Below are 23088 nucleotides of genomic sequence, written 5' to 3' on the forward strand. Positions count from 1 at the left end.
TAATTTTGAAAATATTTAATGTATCTACTAACAAGCAGTATACATATAATCGTAATGTTACATATTAACCTAAAGGAAATATATAATAGGTTATATATCATATATCAGGTTTAGATTTCTTCATATTAAGAAATAATCAATGATGTTTCAATCTTTTTGTTAGAATCGTTTAAGGATGATTTATTATTATGCCGAGCTCTTTAAAATTTTTCTCTTTCCTTTCTTTTTATAATGAATATTTTTGCGATCATCAGTATTTCATATCCACGAGAAAACAATAATATCGGCGATATTCACGTTGAACATGTTACAATGTGGTACGTTGTTGGATCGGATATATTGCGTGCGTATCAACTTACCCATGACGGATCGAAAACAAATGCAAAACTATATGCAAAACTAAAATATTGAGAAAAAATAAGAGAAACCAATCGTGGAAGTATGTATATGGGAAAATATCATCATTAGAATTAAATGATTTATAAAAATCAAAATTAACTCGACATGTGTCTACTGTCATCCTTTGTAAGTTAAAAAATCATATCTAGCATTAAAAAACATAAAAACTCATATTTCAACTTTTCTTATGATGTTTTTTTTAAGATTCTTGCAATAATATTTTGAAAAATAAAGAAATATTAGATAGAACATTTTAATTAAAGAGCATCATCCTTGAAAAGAATTATTGCAAACATTCTTTAGTTTTCTGGGAAACGGCGGATTCTGTTAGTGGCGTAGTTTTTCAGTCTCATTCTAGGAATTTTTCTTAGATTGGAGTTGTCGCTCAATCAGAGAGCTGGTCCACAATATTATTGATCATTTGTGTATCCCACTAAAGATTTGCAATCTCGCGAGATAAGCATGGAAGAAGTTTTAGAGTAAGTATGAGTGTTTTGAGAGAATTTTTTGAACTTCAGAACTTTTCGAACCATTTTAATCTTCAGAATTTTCTGAACTCCTCAACTGTCAAAATTTTAGGAACATTTTAATTTTTAGAATTCTTTTGAATTTGTAATTTCGAATATTGTTAATTTAGAAATAAATGTGAACTTTCATTAGCATATGAATGTTGCTTTTGATCTTTTTACAATAACTTATTAACAATGAATCTTGTAATAAATGAATTTTATTACTACATGCTATAGCTTCAGGAATGAGTCAGAGCTAACATATTCTATCAAAGCAAAAAATTTGAAATTGCCAATATTTTCTGTAAATTTAAAAATTTAAAAGTTAGTTAATTTAAAAGTTAGAAAAGTTAGGTTAGAATTTTATAAATTTAAAAGAAATTTTCTTTTTCTTCTTTTAATGAAAAATTTATTAATAAATGAATTAAAACTGAAATTAATATCGGCATCTTTAATTTCTATTAATTTTTAAATTCAAGAAATTGATTAAAAAATTAAATTAGAATTTTATAACTACGAAAAATTCTTATATCCAATATTTATTGATTCTTTTGTTTTTTTTTTTTTTTATAAGGAAAAAATTCATCCAATATACCTGTCACTGCACACTGTTAACGTACACAGACACCCTTAAGATGTTATGGAGAAGCAGGATTCCTTATTATTGCTGATCTCTTCAGGAAAGAGAAACCTATATGATTTTGCAAAATGTGGTCTTTATCTGGATCATCAGAATGTTGTTTAGAATATTCGATATGTTGAAATAGTTGGATGAACCTGTACACAAGTGTCCTGCAAAATTCCTTGATATTAGCACAGGAAAGATAAGATATCGCTATCTTTTGTGAAATCAAGATCACCGAAAATAAAAAAATTGCGATCACTTTTAAATAATGCACGAAATAGATTTTTAGATGGAGAAAGTGAAACTAGAATGAAAAGAAAAAGAGTCCTTTTTTGTATTAGTAGTATCTATCTTACAGAAAGTTATTGATTATAACCTGCTTTATGCTTTACCCCCAATTTATCATTATTTAATATATTGATGAAATTTGTCTTTCATTTTCTGTTTCAATTCACGAGAAACTAATTTAACAACTAATCTAAGTATCCTTTAAATCCATAGTAATAGTATGATGAAATTTGTCTTTCATTTTCTGTTTCAATTCACGAGAAACTAATTTAACAATTAATCTAAGTATCCTTTAAATCCAGTAATAATGTAATAAAAAGTATTGATAATACACTCCAGAAACAAATTCAATTATTAAAAATAGAATAATTTACTATTATTTGTGTTTGATATGATTGAAATTATAATTATCCTCTTTTGTTTACCGTTTCATGTATAGTAATGTTGGAAGCATGTTGGAAACATGTTTATTATATGTTAATTACTAGTGTGTTCATAGCAGTTTAATGTTAAAAGAAATCATGTAACATGATTTTAATATTTATTATTCATTTTTCTTGTAACATTTGCTCTTTAAACCTTATGGAATTAAACTCTATCTTTTTAAGTAATAAGAAAAATTGTGATAGAGGACTCTGACATGATTTATAGATATCTTTTTATAGATTTTATTTATAGCATCGTTTATTGTCATATATTATATTTGGTAAAATGATAGGATTGAAATTAGATTATTTTAAATTTCAATTTTGCAGAATTAGACATCATTCTTTAAGATATATTTTTCTAAAGTAAATACTAAGAATATAATAACTAAGAATATATTATAGTGAGATATCATTAGTTTATTGGTTTTAATTTTTAACATTAATAGTAAATATTGTAGTTGAAATTAAATATTAAACATATCCAAAGTTGAACGTGATCGTAAAATAATAGCTACCGTTCTATGAGAAATTGTTCTTTTTATGCTTTCAATTGATATGTACGAGATACTTTTATCTTTAACAATCAAACGAAATTGAATTATTATTTGAATAATTATAAAAATTCTCTAATTATTAACATTGTTATATTAAGATTGATAAAATAATATACAACTTTAGATTTTTAAAAATGAAAATAAATTAATGATTACTCTAATATGTGAGATATACATCATTGTATATCATTGGTATTAATGAGATCGAAATTGTCACTATCGTGGATATTGTTTCAGTAATTTTAAATGAACTAACGTAATGGACTCTATACTTATGCTCAATCATGATTCTCAAGATACTCAATTGAGATTACTGCTTGATTAGTTGTGCGATCGCGTTTCACATTCCAAAAACAACGAAATCATGTAGAACTGATTTTAAATATTTTAATATTACGAAATGAAATACAAATATTACGAATATCTAAATTTGTTTGAATTTTTTTTCTCTTTTTCAAATATTAGAATCGTAACATTAATTTAAATTATGCAAATTTGTTGAAAATTATTTAAATTTCATGTAAATATAGTACTAAAAATCTAGATTCTGTTTTTTAGAATCAGTTCTTAACGTTCCCTAACATATATTTTGTCGAAAATGTTTAAATTTAATTTTCATTTGTAAACGATAAAATTGAAATAATAAATTGATGAAAAAATGATGATTCAAATCTAAGTTATATTTTTAATTGAAATTATTTTTAAGAGAAATTTTATTACGAAAATAATACTTGTTTATCATAAACTGGAATATTTTATTATAACATTAATATAATTATATTGCAATATAAACGTATTGAAAAATTTATTGACTATTATACTATTGTATTGATACTATTTACTAGATTTCTTTAGAATCATTTCTTAGTTTTTCTTAACATTTTTATTCCGCCAAACTAAACACATTTAAAAAAAATTATATTTATAAAAAAATTTAATTATAAAGTCTTATTAACATTTTTGCATTTTAAGTTAGAACATTCCACAATCACAATTATATATATTCCACAAATTTGTTAAAAAATTTTTAAGCCTATTGAAAATTATATACACAGTATTTCCTAAATTTATCCTTTAGTGTTCTCTAGAATTCTTCACATAGAAATAACTGAATTAATCCTTTTTCTCTCTCTTTTTCGCAACCAATTAGTCTCGTTTAGAATACGTATCCAAGACAGAAAGGTGTAGTCATCTACGTATTCGATACAGCCTCGAAAGCCATCCTCGTCTACGGCATGGCTTCCGGTCAGCGTGTCGTTCTATCGTTCTCAAATCGTCTGTATGAATTATATCAGGAGAAACATCCTTTATCTTCTCGAATATTCAGATGGCAGTAATTTTCATTTATTTATTAAGCAGTAGCTGAAAATTATGTTATCGATAAGAACCTTGAAATGAATTTAAAGAAGATTCATGATTTCGGCATGAAAGCGAAGAAAATGGTTATCTTGGGCATGTTTTCTTCTTCCAATGTGAAAGCGTGAAGCGGATATTTAGATGGAATGCGATCAATCCTTTCGATCCAAGATGTTTCAAACAGATGTTCACAAGTTCAGAATACAACATCATTACTTACGTTGGCGATTATGCGAAGGAAAGCACAAAAATCGAATTTCCCGGAATATATACACGGTACAGTCGAACATAACTTATCGAAATCTATTTCTCGTTGCTGAATTTGTTGCAACGGGGCGACAATTGGATAACGTGTCTCTGAACGTTTTCGATTTAGAATTCGATTTATATTAGGCCTATAATCATTTTTCGTGATCAAAATTAACAATTTTCATACAAATTGATTTTTCATGGAAGAATTTGACATAATAATGCGAGTTTATGTTAGATATCGTATCTCTGATTTCAATTTCGATGACGGCGAATTCGCTGTAACAGCGATTTTCATGTGTATTTTTATAATTTTGATCAAAATTGATTATTCATAATATATCTTTGCTATATTCTAAGATTAAGTGATTTTAAGATTATAGAATTTGAAATTCTATTGATTCCAGAATTTTCTTTTTTTTATACACAGATAGTGTTTTAGCCGCTTGTCCTAGAATAACCAGCGAAAATTGGGTGTAATATTTCTCGCTTACAATCTGCACAAAAAATCGCATGTATCTCTATTATCTTCGGAAATACAACTGTTTTAATAATACACAATTAAAGTTTCTAAAATTTTCCCAACTTTATTCGACAATAGATTTGAACCGTTTATCATAGAATAACTAGAGAAAATTTAGTGTAAATGGCAATCTTTTTTGGTTGCAATTATAACAAAAATTATATATATCTCTACTATGTTCAATGAATCATCTGTTTAGGTTACCGAATTCTAAGGATTCCAAAATTTCTTCATACGAGCATGGTATTCGAAACCCATTGTTGAGAGAATCTAATACATTCAATTTTGGCTGGCTATTCTACATTATGATCGTATAACGAACAGGAAATTTTGAAATCTTTAGAATTAGGTAATATTAAAATCACTTTATCTCTGGATATATAATAATAATATAATACATAAATCATATATATGTACTATAACTATTTTATTATATTACAGTTACATTATAGCTATATACCTACTCATACATAAATCGTATAAGTACATATACAAATTCATACACATCAGAAATAATACATATACAGGTACATACAGAAACTATATATATACATAAGATAAAAAGAAAACATATTTTCATTCGTTACTTTACGTTCCTGGATTTACGTATTATATTTAGATAAAAAGAAAAAATTTCATATTTAAAACCACTGTATCTCCGAAAATATATCGTATACAACGTAATATAAATATAGTAAGTAAACGATACAGCGCTATACAAATGCACAAAAATAACATATACACATACGTTCGTTTAAGATACACATACACATACATTATTCGAATAATATATATATAATAGATATATAAAAACGATATCCTGAGAAAAGTTTTAACGTTCTTATGTACAAGAGTGGTAGTGTTAAGAAACACACATATATGGACAGATAAAATGGTATATATATAAACACACGCAATTAAAACGATATATATGTACAAATATAATAGGAATATAACATAGTATAACATGATATAAATATAGTAGGTATATAATAATAACGATTTACACATACATGTAAAAATCATATATATATGTACAAACACACACAGAAACGATATATACTTAAACTAAAAAGAAATGTATCTTCCTTCATACTCCGAAAATATAAAATATATATAATAAATATATTGTAACATAAATATAGCGGATATTTAATAATAGCGATATACATTCGAACAATAATCACATACGTATATATACAAATTTATACACAAACACATACAGAAAAGACGTATATACATACAAATAAGAAGAAGAACATTTTCATTAAATCATCGTTAAATATCCAAGTTTAAATACATATATTTCAAAGATATATAACATATATATATATATATATATATATATATAATAATAACATAATAAATATAACATAACGCGATATAAACATACGCATAACAATAGCAATGCATAAATACACCGTATATATATATATATATAAATACACCGAAAAAACCGTATATATATTGAATAAATATGTAGTAAATATAAAAACGATACAATACATGTATAACGAAAGATATTAGAGATTACCGAATTCTAAGGATTCCAAAATTTCTTCATCTTTATATGACCATAACTTTCGAAAACCTTTAGCGAGAGGAGCCCTTTACACTCAATTTTGGTTGTTTTCTTCTCTATAAGCAGTTCATATATTACGATCATATAAAGAAGAAAAAATTTTAGAATTTTATGAATAGTGTATTTTTTTAGTATATTTAATTAAAACGATTGTAAATCTCTGAAAATAAAGGAGACAAATATAGTTTTCTGCGTACTTTACAAGCGGGAAACGTTGATCTTTATGTTCAATTTTGGCTGGTTATTCTGTAGCAAGCGATTCGTACGCTACGGTACATTATTATGCTTTTAACATTTCATTTGTACATTTTTAAAATAAGATACAAGATGTCAGAAGAATTTAGTTGTGAATATTAATTTACATGAAAATTATTTAAGCGTATCAAAAGAACATTAATGTATTATGTAACAGGATGAACAAGATAAAATAGTAAACATTGGAAGTAATTAGAAGATTGGAGAAGATGAAATATTTTTATGAAATATTCATTTTCCTTAAATAAAATTTTAGATTTCGATAATCTAACTACGGATGATGCAGATATACAAGTTTTCGAAATGATAGATTATATTTGGATTTAACAACTCAATACAATTTAGAATCTACAATTTTACTACACAGTATTGAAAATTTTGAAGTTATATGTTATCGTTCCTTATTAAAATAATACGATATCTATCTAATATATTTTTATATATTTATATATTACATATATTCAATGCTAGGCAATGAAAGAGATTGGCGTGGTGAAAGTAGAAAATGATAGAAATTTGAAAATAATATGATAAGCGATATGTAATTGAACGAATGAGTCAGAAAAAAATTGAAGATAAATTTATGAACGAAAATAATAAATGTAAATCTGATGATATCTTTCTTAACACTATTCCCAAGCATTTAGAACCATTGAAAAAGAAAAAAAAAAAGAAGGAAATGAATTATACTGCTAGCAATTTAAAAAAATAATTTGATATATAAGAAGGAAAAGAGATGGAATAGCTGAAAAAACTGATTGAAACGAACATATATATATATATATATACATATACATAATATGTGCATACATATATATATGTATACGTATATATGTAAACAGGTAATATACAGTAAAGCTACACACACACACATTTTATGAAAATGTAATAATATAAATTATTAGATTATCTAAAAAATTATATTACGCACTTAGATTACTGATATTACTACTAGTTTGATAATTCGAGGTCTTATTTGTAACTTAATGTATAGGCATACAAATTTTTTTATACTATCTTGTAAAGAAATTGAATTATTATTAAAGATTTGATTTCAATGAAAACTTATATACAGTAATATATTAAAGTAATATATAGAATAATTTATTTTTGAACAAAAAATTTCTTTGAGCATGTGAATATACTCTCATTTTTCCATATTTTGGATACAATTTCTGCTAGAAATATACTTCTTTTTATCTCCGATGATAGAGATAGACTTAAATATTTTATAATTTAAAATTTTATTTTATTTTGAATCATTACGACATGAAATTATATAAAGAAAGAAAAATAATGTTGAAAATTAAAAAATTAATTTTACTGCTTTGAAATGATATTCTATAATAAAAATAGTTTCATATTATTATATTCGCAATATTTCATAAAAACAAAATTATCGTTGATTTCGATAACACGAATTCAATTCAATATGTGTGAAGTGAATGAAAACTTTTACGATTAACTGTACATATAAAGTTCTTATTAACAAGTTAATAATTAAAAAATAAATAAATTTCATACAAAATAAATTTACATATTTACATTAAAAGAAGTACTTCGTTCAAACATATTATCTAAATTATTTAAAAAAAAAATTAAAGATTGATCATATTTTATGCATGTATAGATATGTGTGTATGTATACAATACAAATGTGTATATATGTAGCATGCATATATATATATATATACATATGTGCATATATAGTACGCATGTATTCTTTTATAAAGGTGAAAAGTAAAGAAAGATAAAAATTTTTGATAATACAAATAGTTTATATTTTTATGAAAAATGTCATATATATCATCTGATAATATTAGTGTTATTTGTTCGATAAATAAATTCATGATATCATATATTTGTTAATTAATTTTTTAAAACTAAATATATATCAAATTTATGATAATTAAAATAATTAAAATAATATTGTGAACAGGTGTGATACATTATTAATTTATAATAATGTGATTGATATATTGTAAATATATATATAATACTTTAAATCGAATGCTGTTATAGAAGAGCTAAAATACGTTTAGAATATTCAATTTAAATGTCGTTTTTTGCCGTCACGTTTAATTATATTCTAATAGATATTCTGTGAATTTATATTTTGTAAATCATATTCGTATATATATACACATACATATATTAATAATATATTTAAAAATACGATGTGAAATATAAATTATAAAAATATAAACAAATTTAATGCATAATTTCAAAAGATTGCTAAGAATAATACGTAAAGACACGTAACGTTAATGATTATAACCTATATGAATGTTGAAAATTTGACAGTAAAAAAAATAAAAAAAGAAAATCAATGGTTTGAAACAATAAATATTTTAATAAGTGCTTTAAGTTGAAGTGTTTTTTAGTTTTCTTTATTTATTTAATTTGAAATGTGAAAATGTAAATAATTTAACTATTTTTCTGTGGAATATTTTTACCAATTTGTATTATAAAATTATAACAATTATAACAATTATAACAATTGTTTATATAATAGAAGTTTAGAACATACGTAAATATAAATCTCACATATAGTTTCTCTCCATATTAATTTTCATAGTTTTGTTATTTTGAAAATTATACTTTTTAAAATTATACGATATAATTAGAAGAATTATAATAATGCAGAAATATTTAAATTCATAATAATTTTGGTGTTTAAATATATTGATAAACATTCGTAATAATAATAATAATAATCCATTTTAAATATATCTTGTTCTAAAATAAGATTTAATTGTCTATATTACTAATTAAAAATAATATTATTTAACTCTATTACGTGGAAATCGAGAATATGTAAATGTTCGACAATGTGGAATTTATAATAGTCTAATCTCGTGGTTTGTGTTCTTAAATGTCGTATAAGTTTTTATAAAATCATAAAACTAAAAATTAATCTTTATATATATTATTGGAATAAGTCAAACATTAACATCTGACTTTTATATAATAAATATATCAATATTTTTTTTCTCTTTTATAAGGAAAAAATTCATTGTGCGTGTCATTGCATACTGTCAAAGTACATAGACAGCCCTAAGATGTTATGCAGAAGCATGACTGTTAACTTTAAAGCTATTCTATTCTATCATTTTTAAACGTAAACGAAGCAAGAAATTTGGTTAGATTAGATATAGGAACCTTTGGTCCTTTGGTAAAACATATATCTGAAAATATAATGGCAATAAAATACTAAGCTTGGATTAAATATTCATCATTAAGATTAAAATATTCACTTTTCATTAGAAAATTAAAAACAGAAACAAACATTGTTATTTTTGTTCTTCTTCTACGATTATAATCTTTATATTTAATATTTAATTATAAACGTATATTTGCGTACATTTTTATGTTTTTTATGTTTCATTTGTGCATTTTCCAAATAAGATACAAGAAGAAGAATTTAATTGTGAATATTAATTTAGATGAAAATCATTTAATTATATAAAAAGAATATTAACATTAATGTATCACGTAACAAGATTAACGAGATAAAATAGTAAGTATTGGTAAGAACATTGGTATAAAATATATGATATTTTAAATATATGATATCATTGGTATGAAATATATGATAAAAAAAATGTTTTCCAGTAAAAACTCTCTGGTATTTTTAATAAATTTTAGTTATTATTGAATTAATTAAATTAATTCAATTAATTGACTTTATTAATGAACTTTATCAATTTGATTATCAGCAAATTTAATTTGAGGACATTTAATTTTAACATTATTAAGTATTTTTATTAGAAATTTTATTCCAATAATTCCAATTAATATATTAATTCAAAATACATTATTAACTTTAGAAATTTTTATATCAATTATTCAACCATATGTATTTTCAATTTTCTTAATTTTATATTTTTCAGAATCAAATTAATTTTAATTAATAAATAATGAAAAACAACTTTCCATTCAATGTAATCATAAATTGCCCATGACCAATTATTTTATCTTTTAGATTATTTGAATTAGCAAGAACAATTTCTTTACTTATAATTTTAAATATAATTAATACCACTTTAATTATAATATTTTAATTTTGTGATATTATTGGAGAAAGAATATTTTATTATAAAGGATTACATATATTTTTTATTATTAATTTCTTAAAATGTAGAATAATTTTATTTATTATTTCAGAATTAATATTTTTTGTATTTTTTTTTTTTTGGACTTTCTTTCATACATCAATTTCTCCAAATATGAAATTGGAATTGATATATTATGACCATCGAAAAATATTAAATTTTTTAATATTCAATAGAAATTCCATTATTAAATTTATTTACTCTAGTTTCTCTAGGATTTAGAGAAAAAACATTCAATAATTAAATCTTTAGAATAATAACCAACTAAAAATGGAAATCCATATAATCTTAAAATTGAACAAATAATAATTATCCCTTTTAATGGTAACGTTAAGTCATTATTATTTAATTATTAATAAATTAAAATATAGAAAATTTTATTTAACACAAACAATTTTATTAGTGATTTATTTTACTATTTTATAAACAATTGAATATTTAAATTCTTCTTTTTTTGCTTTAATGATAGAATTTATGATTCTATTTCTTTTTTTTATTCAATTTTTTTTATAGCTATTGGATTTCATGGTTTACACGTACTGATTGGATCATTTTTCTTTTAGTATCTCAATATCGATTATTAAAAATTCATTTTTGAAATAAACATAATATAAGTTTTAAATTAGCCATTTGATTTTGATATTTTGTTGATGTACTTTGATTATTTTTATTTATTTATATTCTATTTATTTATTGATTTAAATTTAAAAATTAAATTTTAATTATATATATATATTCATATTATCATATATATTATTATTTGAGTAAATAAACAATTATTTAAATTGAATATTTTAATTAGACTATAATAATTACAATAACTAAAATAATATAAGGATTTAATTAATTGAATCAATCTTTAAGTCGAAATTAAATGTAAATTATTACTTCTTATATATTATAATTTATTATATTATATTATATTATATTATATTATATTATAATTTATTATATTATAATGATGATATATATTATAATATAATATTATATTGTAATATATACTTCTTATATATTATATGCTATAATAAATAAATTTTAATTTTTAAATTTTAATAAATTTTAAATTAATTAAAGCTAATTATTTAGCAATTTTAATAAATAATTAATAAAATTTAATTAAATATTGATAAAATTAATTTTTTTTTTAATTTTTTTATAAATTATATTTATAAATATAAATAATATTTGCAATAAACCAATTATTACTTAATAAAATAAATTTATAAAAATTATATCCTATAATAATTATAATTCTTATAACAATTATTTTAAATAATATTAATTTATAAATTCATAATAAATTAATTCTACATAAATTAAAATTTATTGCATTAAAAATTAATTTTCTATAAATTAATCTTAAAATTATTATTATTATTATTATTAATATAAAAATTCCCATAATTTCATTTTCTTTTTTAAATACAACAATTAATTATTAAATATTTATTTGTATAAATTTTATTTGTATAAAATTATTCAAAAAGAATATGAAACAGTTAAAATTGTTCCAATAATTAAATTTACTATTGAAAAATAAATATTGAAAAATAAATATTGAAAAATAATTTATTTTAGAGAAAAAACATTCAATAATTAAATCTTTAGAATAATTAACCAACTAAAAATGGAAATCCATATAATCTTAAGATTGAATAAATAATAATTATCCTTTTTAATGGATAAACATAATATATTCCAAAATATAATCGAATATCTTGATTTCAATTTATAAAATGTATATATCTTCTAACACATTAATAAATAAATTTTAATGACTTAAATTTTTGCATGAATAAATAAATGTAAAAATACTAATTCAGTAAATCCTATAGATAATATTCTTATTATAAAACCTAATTGTCTTAATGTTGAATAAGCAACAGTTTTTTCAAATCTAATTCAAAATTTGCTGTTAATTCAGTAAATAATATTGTTAATTTTGAAATTAATAAAATAATATTTTTATATTTACACTCTAATAAATCTACATAACGAATTAATAAATAAATTCCATTTGTTATCAATATTGAAGAATGAACTAAAAATGAAACGGATGCTGGAGCTTTCATTGCCATTGGTAATCAAATTGTTCTTAATAAAAAAATTATTAGAAATTTATTTATTTTATAAAAAGATAAATTTCGTCTTCCATAATAAATTATTAAACATATAATTAATAATTAATAATAATCTGATATCACGTTTTAAAATAAACTATATAAAACTATATAAATAATTAAAGTATTACTTGAAGTAAATGATTTTAATTTTATGTAATAAATTACTAAACAATAAGAAATTAATTCTAATCTATGTCAACCAAAAATAATTGATAATATATTTGGTCTTGAAATTGATATATATATAGAAATTAAAAATAAAATTATTAAATATTAAAACTGATTTATTTTTAATTCTCTTAAATTTATATATCTAATTCAATAAATAATAATTATAGAAAAATCCTTACTAAAAAAATGAATATTAATCATTTATAATCAATTATTATTAAGAAATTAAATTTTATAGAATTAAATGTATAAATATTTTATTTAAAAATAACAATTTTACTTAAATATAAAAATCTTAATAATATAATAAATAATCTAAATTTAAATAACAAAATTCCAGTTAATTATATTTTTATGATAATTTAAAATAAATTTATATTTATATCATTTCACAAATCAATATTTTTAGTAAACTATTTAAATAAATATTAAATAAAATATAATTTTAAAAACATTAAATTTAATGGAATTCAATTATTAAAATAATGTATTATTAAAATAAAATATTCAACCAATAAACCATTATTAATTTTAAAACTTATATAAATCTTTCCATTTAGTAAATATAAATAAATAAATTGAATAAATAAATCTAAATAAACAATATATTTTTAAAATAATAATTATGAATTTTAATCATGATACTAAACTAATTATTAATATGATTTCACTTACTATATTTAATATAAATATAGGTGATCCTATATTATATAGATTATATAGATAAATATAGATGAACATATTACAAATCAAAATAAAGATATTGTAGGTATATAATTAATTATATCTTTATTAACAAATATTAAACGTCTAGTTTGTTTATAAATTATATTTACTAAAAAAAAATAATCCTAAAGATTTAAAATCACGAGAAATTATTATTAAATAACCACCACTTATTCTTATTTTAAAAAAGTTAATATTCTTATAATTATTAATCCTATATATGCAACTGATGAAATTGCAATAATAGATGTATTATTAAATTATCATACTGAGATAAACATATTAATCTTAAAATTAAAATTCAAAATGAATTAATTACAATTAAAATTTTTTGTATGAAAATAAATTCATTGTTAAGAATTGTTATTAATCATAATATTCCATATCCTCTTAATTTCAATATAATTGAAGCTAAAATTATTAATCCATAATAAGATGCTTCAATATGAGTCTTTATAATCAACTCTGTAGTAAATAAATTCGAATTTTAACTAAAAATGATATTAATAAATACATAAAGAATATTAAATTTAAACTTAAATTTTTTTTCAATTAATATAAAATTTAATCTACAATCAATTCAATAAATATAATAAGTAATATATAATATTATTAATGAAAAAATTGTTGTATATAATATTAAGTAAAATTGATAATTAAGGATTTTCACATCCTCATTTGACAATTAAATAAAAAATCAATAATAAACCTAACTCATAAAATAAATAAAATACCAATAAATTTATTGATATAAAAACTAATAATAATGAAATTATTAATAATAAATTTATAAACAAACAATTTATTCTATTATTATTTAATTCTAAAAAAATTAATCAAAAAACTCATAAAGTTAATATTATTAAATCGTAAGAAAAATTATTGAAACTAAAATTAGAAAAAATAAATATTCATTCAATTCAATTAAAATTAAATAAATTTATTAATAATATTATAATTAAATTTAAATTATTTATTTTTTTAATAAATAATATAAATAAATATACAAATATTAATAAAATTATAATAATCCTAAGTTAATAAATTAAATCTAATATTCTTAATTTTCGATGACATAATTCATAATTTATTCTTATTAATAATGATAAATCCAAACCTAATTCACAAACAGAAAATATTAAAAAAATTAAAAATAATCATGTATTGATTTCATTATCAATATAAAATAAAACTGTAATAACCAAAAATTCTTAAAATTAAAAATCTTAGAAAATTTACATTATAATAAATATAATTTATCTAATATAATCATATTAAATATAATTTTATAGTAAATATAATGTAAATATAAAAAATAGTAAAATTATTAAAAAATTTAATAAATTTTAATTATTATTTAGCTAAATAGTTTAATTTAAAACATTAATTTTTTTATTTGGTTTATTTTTTTTAGAAATGCATTAAAATTATTATTAAAAGAATGATTTTTTTAATTATTCTAATTTATATATTTATAGACCAATAATAATATTTTTTTTATTATTCATTAGTTATATGAGTTTTATATTCTTGGGTTAATATTGTTTATATAATGGAATTTAGTATTTCATTTATATTATTAATTTTAGGATTAAGTGTGTATTATACTATTTGTTGGATGAATTTCAAATTGTAATTGTGCTATTTTAGGTTTCATATGTTTAATTTCAACAATAATTTCTTTTGAAATTAATTAATTTTTATTTAAAATTATATAAATTTATCTTATAAATATTTGATATAAAAATAAATTAAAATTTAATTTATTAAAATTTTTATATCTAAAATAAATTTATTTCTAAAAAAACTACATATTAATAAATTTGAATGATATTTAATTTTTAAATTTATATTTATAATTTTAGTATTATAAAAGAAATTTTATAAATTTAGCTCTCTTATTTTCGAGATATTTCAAATTCGTAAATAAATTTTAATCTATCCTGATATTCAAGATACAAAATAAAATTTTATTCGTTAATATTTAATAATTTTCATTTACATTACCTTTAATTATAAAAATAAAAATGAAAATGATGAATTCAAAGTAATTAATTTAACTTTAATTTAATTTTTTTTAACTTTAATTTTTAAACTTTTAAAAATTATAATTTTAAAGTTCAAAAGAAAATTTAATAAATTAATTTATAAAATTAAAAAATTTTTTTAATTTTTTCAATGTAAAAGAAATATTTTTTTTAAACTAAAATTTTAAATCTAAAAATACTTTCTAGTATTTTTATTACGTTACAACTTATTTCAACTTTAATAATAAACGGGCGGTTTGTACACTTTTTAAAACTAAAACTATCTTTAAATAAAGTAATTTTAGTTGGTACTTCTTATAAAATAGAAGTAATACGGACATTGAAAGGGTGTTCGCGATGCAAAGCAATACAGCACTAATAGAAATCGAATTTACTAAATAGAATTAAGCGGCGCGAACCGACATGACCGGGAACTTTAATCCAAACGACTAGATGATGCCGAAACGACGCGACCGGGGAAATAATCGCGAACGATAGGATGGCATCAAGACGACGCGATCGGGGAAATAGTCCCGAACAGTGGGCTGGCGCCGAAGCGACGTGAGCGGGCAAATTGTCGCGAACGATAGAATGGCGCCGAAGCGACATGACCGAGGAACATCAAGGGTGGCGAAAATCCAGATACTCTAGCGGAGTCTAATTTACAATAGCGATTTAGAGATAATGGTATTGCAACAGGAAAACAGCATCAGCAACAAACGCTGGAAAGCGCAATGGAAAAAGTCATACAACAACAATCGGGCAAACTTAATATGACATACACGGAGCGCGGATTGCAGCGCTCACAAACACGAAACAAGACCCACCGAACTCTATAACAATAATTCCATCTGATGCAGGAATCGGGAATAACTCCGAGAAAACAAAGAAAGCCATTTTAAAGATCATCTCGCCCGTAGCGGAAAAACTTAAAGTTAAGTATATAAAAAAAATTAGCAGCAACGGAATCCTCGTAGAAATGGCAAAAGGACCTTACGACCCTCCTCGAGTACCCAAAACTGAGAGAAACTGATTTCGTGCCGGCGAAGAAATATCCACGAGTGATAATATATGACGTTTCCAGAGCTAATAATGACGAGGAGATAATAAAAACTCTTATAGAGCAGAACAAACACGAAAGAAATGTTCCGTCGATAAATAAAGTTAACATTTAAAACCGGTGACAGAAAAAAAGGAAAATGTAATTGGATGTTCAAAATCTCGAAAGAAGCACGCGAAATTCTTATTAAAAAAAAGAGGATCTACATTGGCTGGAACTGCTGCAGAGTACAGGATTATCTAGTGGCGACGAGATGCCACAAGTGCCATAACTTTGGACATACAGCTAAGTATTGCCGGAACGATAAGGAGGTCTGCGACCATTGCATAGAGGAAGGCCATGCCTTCAAAAACTACTCTAACAAAAACAAAAATCTAATTTGCCATAATTGCAAGAGAAGCGGAAAGATATCATCACACGCCGTGATGGATAAGGCCTCTCCTTCTTATACGGCGGTTTTGAATCAGATCCTACTACGAACGAACTATGATCAGTAAGATCTATAAAGATGTATGCGAACTACGTTTGGCTCTCAATGCGGAGAGCGCAATGTGTCACCCTCGAGATTGCGCGGATCATGGACGATGAATGCATCGATGTTCTGCTCATGCAGGAACCATATAACCCGAAAGGGAAATTCATCGGATTCGGGCGGCGTGTACTCGTGGTCTCCGGAGGCAAATCCGGCACTGCGGTCATGGCCGGAATAACAATGATCACGACGATCAAGTTGACTCATCTGTGACGATTATTGCGTATGTGTAAAAGTGATCGAGCCCTTCGGACGAATATATCTCGCAAGCATTTATTTTCAATGCTCCGATAGCATTGAACCATACATCCGAAAAATAGAAGAGATCACGTCCACCTTTCCCGAAGAGAAATTAATCATTTCGGCCGATGTAAACGCAAGATCACCTCTATGGCACTGTCATTATGCGGATACCCGTGGCGAGGAAATCGAGCTTGCCCTGGCGAGTCGGGATCACCCCCCACTTCTGCACTCGGGCGCCTCGACCATTGATATATAACTCTTCCTTCCCAAGGTGTTTTGAAACTCGTCAGGAAGTGGTCTGTCGTGGAAGAATGGACGACCAACGACCATAATGTGATATTGACAAGTGTGGCACCGCAGCGAGGCCAGCAATATCAATTGATACTCCCCAGATATAACATAAAAACGGCAGACTGGGAAAAATTCCGGAGGTGTATCGCGGAGTTGTGGAGTGAGGAACGCCTAAACGCCGAGATCCTTTCGGCTGAGAGAGTTTTCTCTGCGGTAATTGCCCCGCGGGATATCGTCATCGAGGCGTCCAATCATGCGATGAAACCGAAAAAGGCGCATATGAAATCAGTTTCATGGTGGACGGAATTCTTGACCAAGCTCAAGAGGATCTACGCGGCGAGAAAGGCGTTCCAGATGGAGCGTGTTCCCGAACTTAGATAGAATCAAGGTCGAAATTCTTAAGGCCTCCCACGTCATCATTTGCAAAGAGCTGCAAGATTTCTTTAATGTCTGTCTACGGTACCTTCTGCCTGTCTGTGCTACGGTACCTTCCCCGAGACCTGGAAAGAAAACTCGATCCGTGCCCTACTAAAGGATCCCGACAGGGACGCATCGGATTCGGCCTCGTATCACCCGATCTGTCTCCTTTCAGTAATTGGGAAGTGTCTGAGTGAGTGAGAAATTGCTGGCAGAAAGACCGTTGTTTTCAGACAGTCGGTACGCGATCACGAACCAATACGGATTTCTAAGGGGAAAATCGACAACAGACGCAATCCTAGAAATGAGGAAAATGGTAAAAAAAATCAACGGATAAGTATGTCCTCGCCATCTTATTTGACATCAAGGGAGTGTTTAATGTATGTGGCCGAGCATGTTGTACCGCTTGCGAGAGAGAGGTTGTCCGAGGAACCTATTCCTTCTTGTTGCCGACTACTTGTGAGACGTATGGTAGGCCTTGTCGGCAAACACGGACCCGTTACGAAGAACGCCACAAGGGGATATTCGCAAGAATCCATACTCTTGGGCCCAAGTCTCTGGAACCTAGTTTTCGACGACACTCTCGGACGGAGGGGCGTGCGATCGCATACATGAACGATCTCTTGATAATAATTTCCGGAAATAATCGCGCCCGAATAGATCGTCATTGGAAAAATTGAGGAATGGTGTGAAAAAGATAAACTCATCTTCTCGGCGCAGAAGACCGAAATGATTTTGCTAAAAGGCACGCTGAATTCCAGAAGACCACCGACTCTAAAGTTGTAAGGTCGCCAGGTGAGAATGAAGGCGAGCATCAGACTTGGGCGTATATCTGGATACGGGCCTGCGAATAATGACACACGTGCGATGAAAGCAAGAAGCACTGAAAAATTCAACGCTCTTGCAGTAACCTTAACGATAGCGAAAAGAGACTGGGGCTTGGACCACGCATGTATGTCAATGCTGTACAATGGTATATTTATTCCAACGTATGCAGCGGTGTCATAGTGCGATAGACTTAATAAATCAGGATTGCGCATCCTAGGCTAAGCCCAGTGCCTAGTCCTCGCTAAAGTAACGAAATCATAGCGCACAGCATCGGCGGATGCTCTGCCGATAGTGGCGGGTGAAAATCCCGCCTATAAATCTAAAAAATCAAGGAAATGGAAATTAAATACTAGCTAAACAAGAGGAAACAACCGATTCAAGATAGACTTTTTTTTTTCTCTAAACTAAAACTCTCGAAAGTTAACATAATTTAACATAATAAATATTGTTAAAAAATTGAATATTTAGAATATTTAGAACGTTTTTTTTATAACGTTGGAATATACGTTAATTTTGTTGATAATTACTCGTAATTCCTATTTTTATAATTTTAATTGTAAATTAAAAAATTATAAAATATAAACGGTTATTTTTACATTTCTGCAAGGCTTAATGTAGGACCATAAACGATTTCATGAAGTTGACCGTGTGTATTCTATATCTCGAATATAATTTGACAAAAAACTTTTTGTCTTACAATCTGTCGTTCATTACTTCGATTTATCGATAACAAATTGTTAAATCGAACAGATCATACAGATTGAACGAGGTAAATAAGATAGGATTTATTTTATATCAAGAATGTTGCAAATGGAATTATTCGAATTGGAATAAGTGATGCGATTAAAAATTCGTAAAGAAAGTAACAATTTATAATATAACGTGGAATGCAATAAGATATTATTTTCAAGTTTTTATTTTGTTATTGTTTATCATTTTTTAATTCTTTTCCTTCTTGAAATTTTTGGACAGTAATAGTAAATTAGGAATACTTATTAGAGAAAACCATTATCTATTCAATAATAATAAAATGAAATGATAATTTGTACTAAAGTATAAAATATATAAAATTGTATAAAATATTTGTCATTATATATCATGCAAAGACAGAAAAAATTTTTATTTCGTCATTATAACTGATTAGTATAGATTAAATTTGTAATTTGTATCAATAATTGTGTGTGTGTATTAATTGCAATTTACATAATACCTATATACAACTCAAATAAATATATTTATTTTTAGAGATTTCAAATTTTAAAATTTTTAAATATATTTTTAAATATTTTAAAATAATTTTAATTTTAATTTTAATTTTAAAATAAAATAAAATAAATGCAAAAATTAATTAGTATAAAATGTCGATTGATATTTACTTAAAATACGTTTAAATAATATTTATTTAAATTATAAGCAATTTGAATTATCTTCATCTCGCTTCAACTAACATCAATTTAAACTATAATAACTTAATTAATAAGTCACAGAGAAATTCTTTTATAACAATTTTTATTTTGAAATCTCTAAAATCTTCAAAGATATGGTTATAAATATATCAATACATTGTATACTAATACTCTAAGATTATAAATAATCACTTGAAAGTATATTTAAAATTAAAGGATTGATATCATATATTTTATATATACATATAATATCATATATATATAATAGTTTAAATCAAATGCTGTTGTAGAAGAGCTAAAATACGTTTAGGTTATTTAATGTAAATGTCGTTTTTTGCCGTCATGTTTAATTATTTTGTAATAGATATTCTGTGAATTTGTATTTTGTAAATCATATGCGTATGTATGAATATACACACATGTATTTATAATGTTTATTTAAAAATACGATATAAAATATAAATATAAAATTATAAATATATAAACAAATTTTTATGCATAACTTTAAAAGATTGCTACGAATAATGCAAAATAACACATAACTTTAACGATTATAACCTATACGAAAGTTGAAAATTTGACAGTAAAAAGAAATAAAAAAAGAAAATGAATGGTTTGAAATAATAAATATTTTAATAAATGCTTTACGTTGAATTTAGTTATTTTAGTTTTCTTTAGTTTTTTTTATTTGTTTAATTTGAAAGTGTAAATAATTTAACTGTTTTTCTGTGGAATACTTTTACCAATTATGAAATTAACAATTGTGTATATAATAGAATTTTAGAACATAAGTAAATATAAATCTCACATAAATATATCTCTCCAATCTTAATATTCATAGTTTCGTTATTTTGAAGATTATACTTTTTAAAATTATACGATATAATTAGAAGAATTATAATAATGCAGAAATATTTAAATTCATAATAATTTTTGTGTTTAAGTATATTGATAAACATTCGTAATAATAATAATAATAATCCATTTTAAATATATCTTGTTCTATAATAATATTTAATTTTCTATATTACTAATGCCTATATTAATATTATTTAACTATATTACGTGGAAATCGACAATGTGTAAATATTCGATAATATGGAATTTATAACGGTCTGATCTCGTGGTTTGTGTTGTAAAAACAAATACTGACGCAGTGTTTAAAGAATCTTGGAAAAAGAAAATTCATGAATTCCAAAGCACATGTAACCTTATTACGGGCACGATTGTTTGATTTTTTTCTGTAGAAGATAAAATCGAGATAAAGGTCCAAAGGTTCGATATGGTATGGATTTGTTCAATTGCTATTAATAAATGCAACAATTTGTAATGATACGAAAACATTAGTGAGTTGAATTAGAATTAGTGAGTTAATGATTAGAAAACAAATGCAACTATATATATATTAAATATAAACATGATATAATGTAATTTCGATTTCACATAAATTTGTTATTATATATAATGAAAAATGTAAAATAAATATATCTTTATTTTTGAATATTGGTTATTATTAATGATATAAAAAAAATCAAATTAAATTTGAAGAAAAACTTGAAGCATAATATTAAATATTACATAATTTAACAGAAATAATTTTTGATAAATATGTAGATCATAGAAAAATCAATTTCCTTTTTTTTTTTAAAAATGATATGATCTTTTACTAGTTTGTTAAAGCATTTTAAGATGTATTTATATAATTGTTTAGTCATTCAAATCACAAATTAATTAAGAAGTTAATTACAAAAGAAAATAGTTTACTTTATGCCAACAATCGAATATATAATTTGTTTATGTAATTGTGATTTATTTATGTATTAGAATATTCTTTTTTTATGGATATTTCTTTGTCTTTATAAAAGTGTCTTTATAAAAGAACGATAAAATAAATGGTTGTATGGTACTAATGTATGTACAATTCATCGTTAAAGACACGATAAAAACAAAAAAATCCGAATCGTATAATTACAGTGCAATCACTTGTTAAGATCTATTAAATTAATATATTAGATCATTATATGCAAATGTAAAATGAAAAATAAAAATTACTTGCGTCATGACCACAAAATGAAAACTCCATTTATATAAAACGTTTAAATGAACTTATAGAATTAATTTATATCGTTTGATCGATTTTATTTTTATTTTATTTTATATCATTGCGTGATTATATTCTGTAATTGTAAATGTAATGTATATCCATTACAGTTTCTACAAAAAATTCGTATAAAAATGAGTTTCTTCTTTCTTGACTTAGAGACATAGAAAATCGTTGATAGGTAAATTGAATATGGATATCGTATCTTGAATCCGAGGCCTGCTTAAAACCTTTTGTGAAACAAGAAGCAGAAATTGGCATATTTTAGAATACTTCCATA

The 23088-nt window shown here is 23.8% G+C and overlaps 2 long non-coding RNA genes across 2 annotated transcripts in view; both read left to right on the plus strand.

The window, feature by feature from the left end:
• The window catches only part of LOC133667556 (uncharacterized), a 445540-nt gene that overhangs the window by 294514 nt on the left and 127938 nt on the right, over positions 1–23088 (plus strand). The gene's annotated exons all lie outside the window — the stretch shown is intronic.
• LOC133667555 (uncharacterized) lies at positions 199–1962 on the plus strand. Its single transcript, XR_009833274.1, has 3 exons — positions 199–525; positions 604–878; positions 1483–1962. It is a non-coding gene; the product is annotated as an uncharacterized LOC133667555 (long non-coding RNA).

Source organism: Apis cerana, unplaced genomic scaffold (assembly GCF_029169275.1).
Source record: "Apis cerana isolate GH-2021 unplaced genomic scaffold, AcerK_1.0 Chr0_AcerK, whole genome shotgun sequence".
NCBI classification, from domain to species: domain Eukaryota; kingdom Metazoa; phylum Arthropoda; class Insecta; order Hymenoptera; family Apidae; genus Apis; species Apis cerana.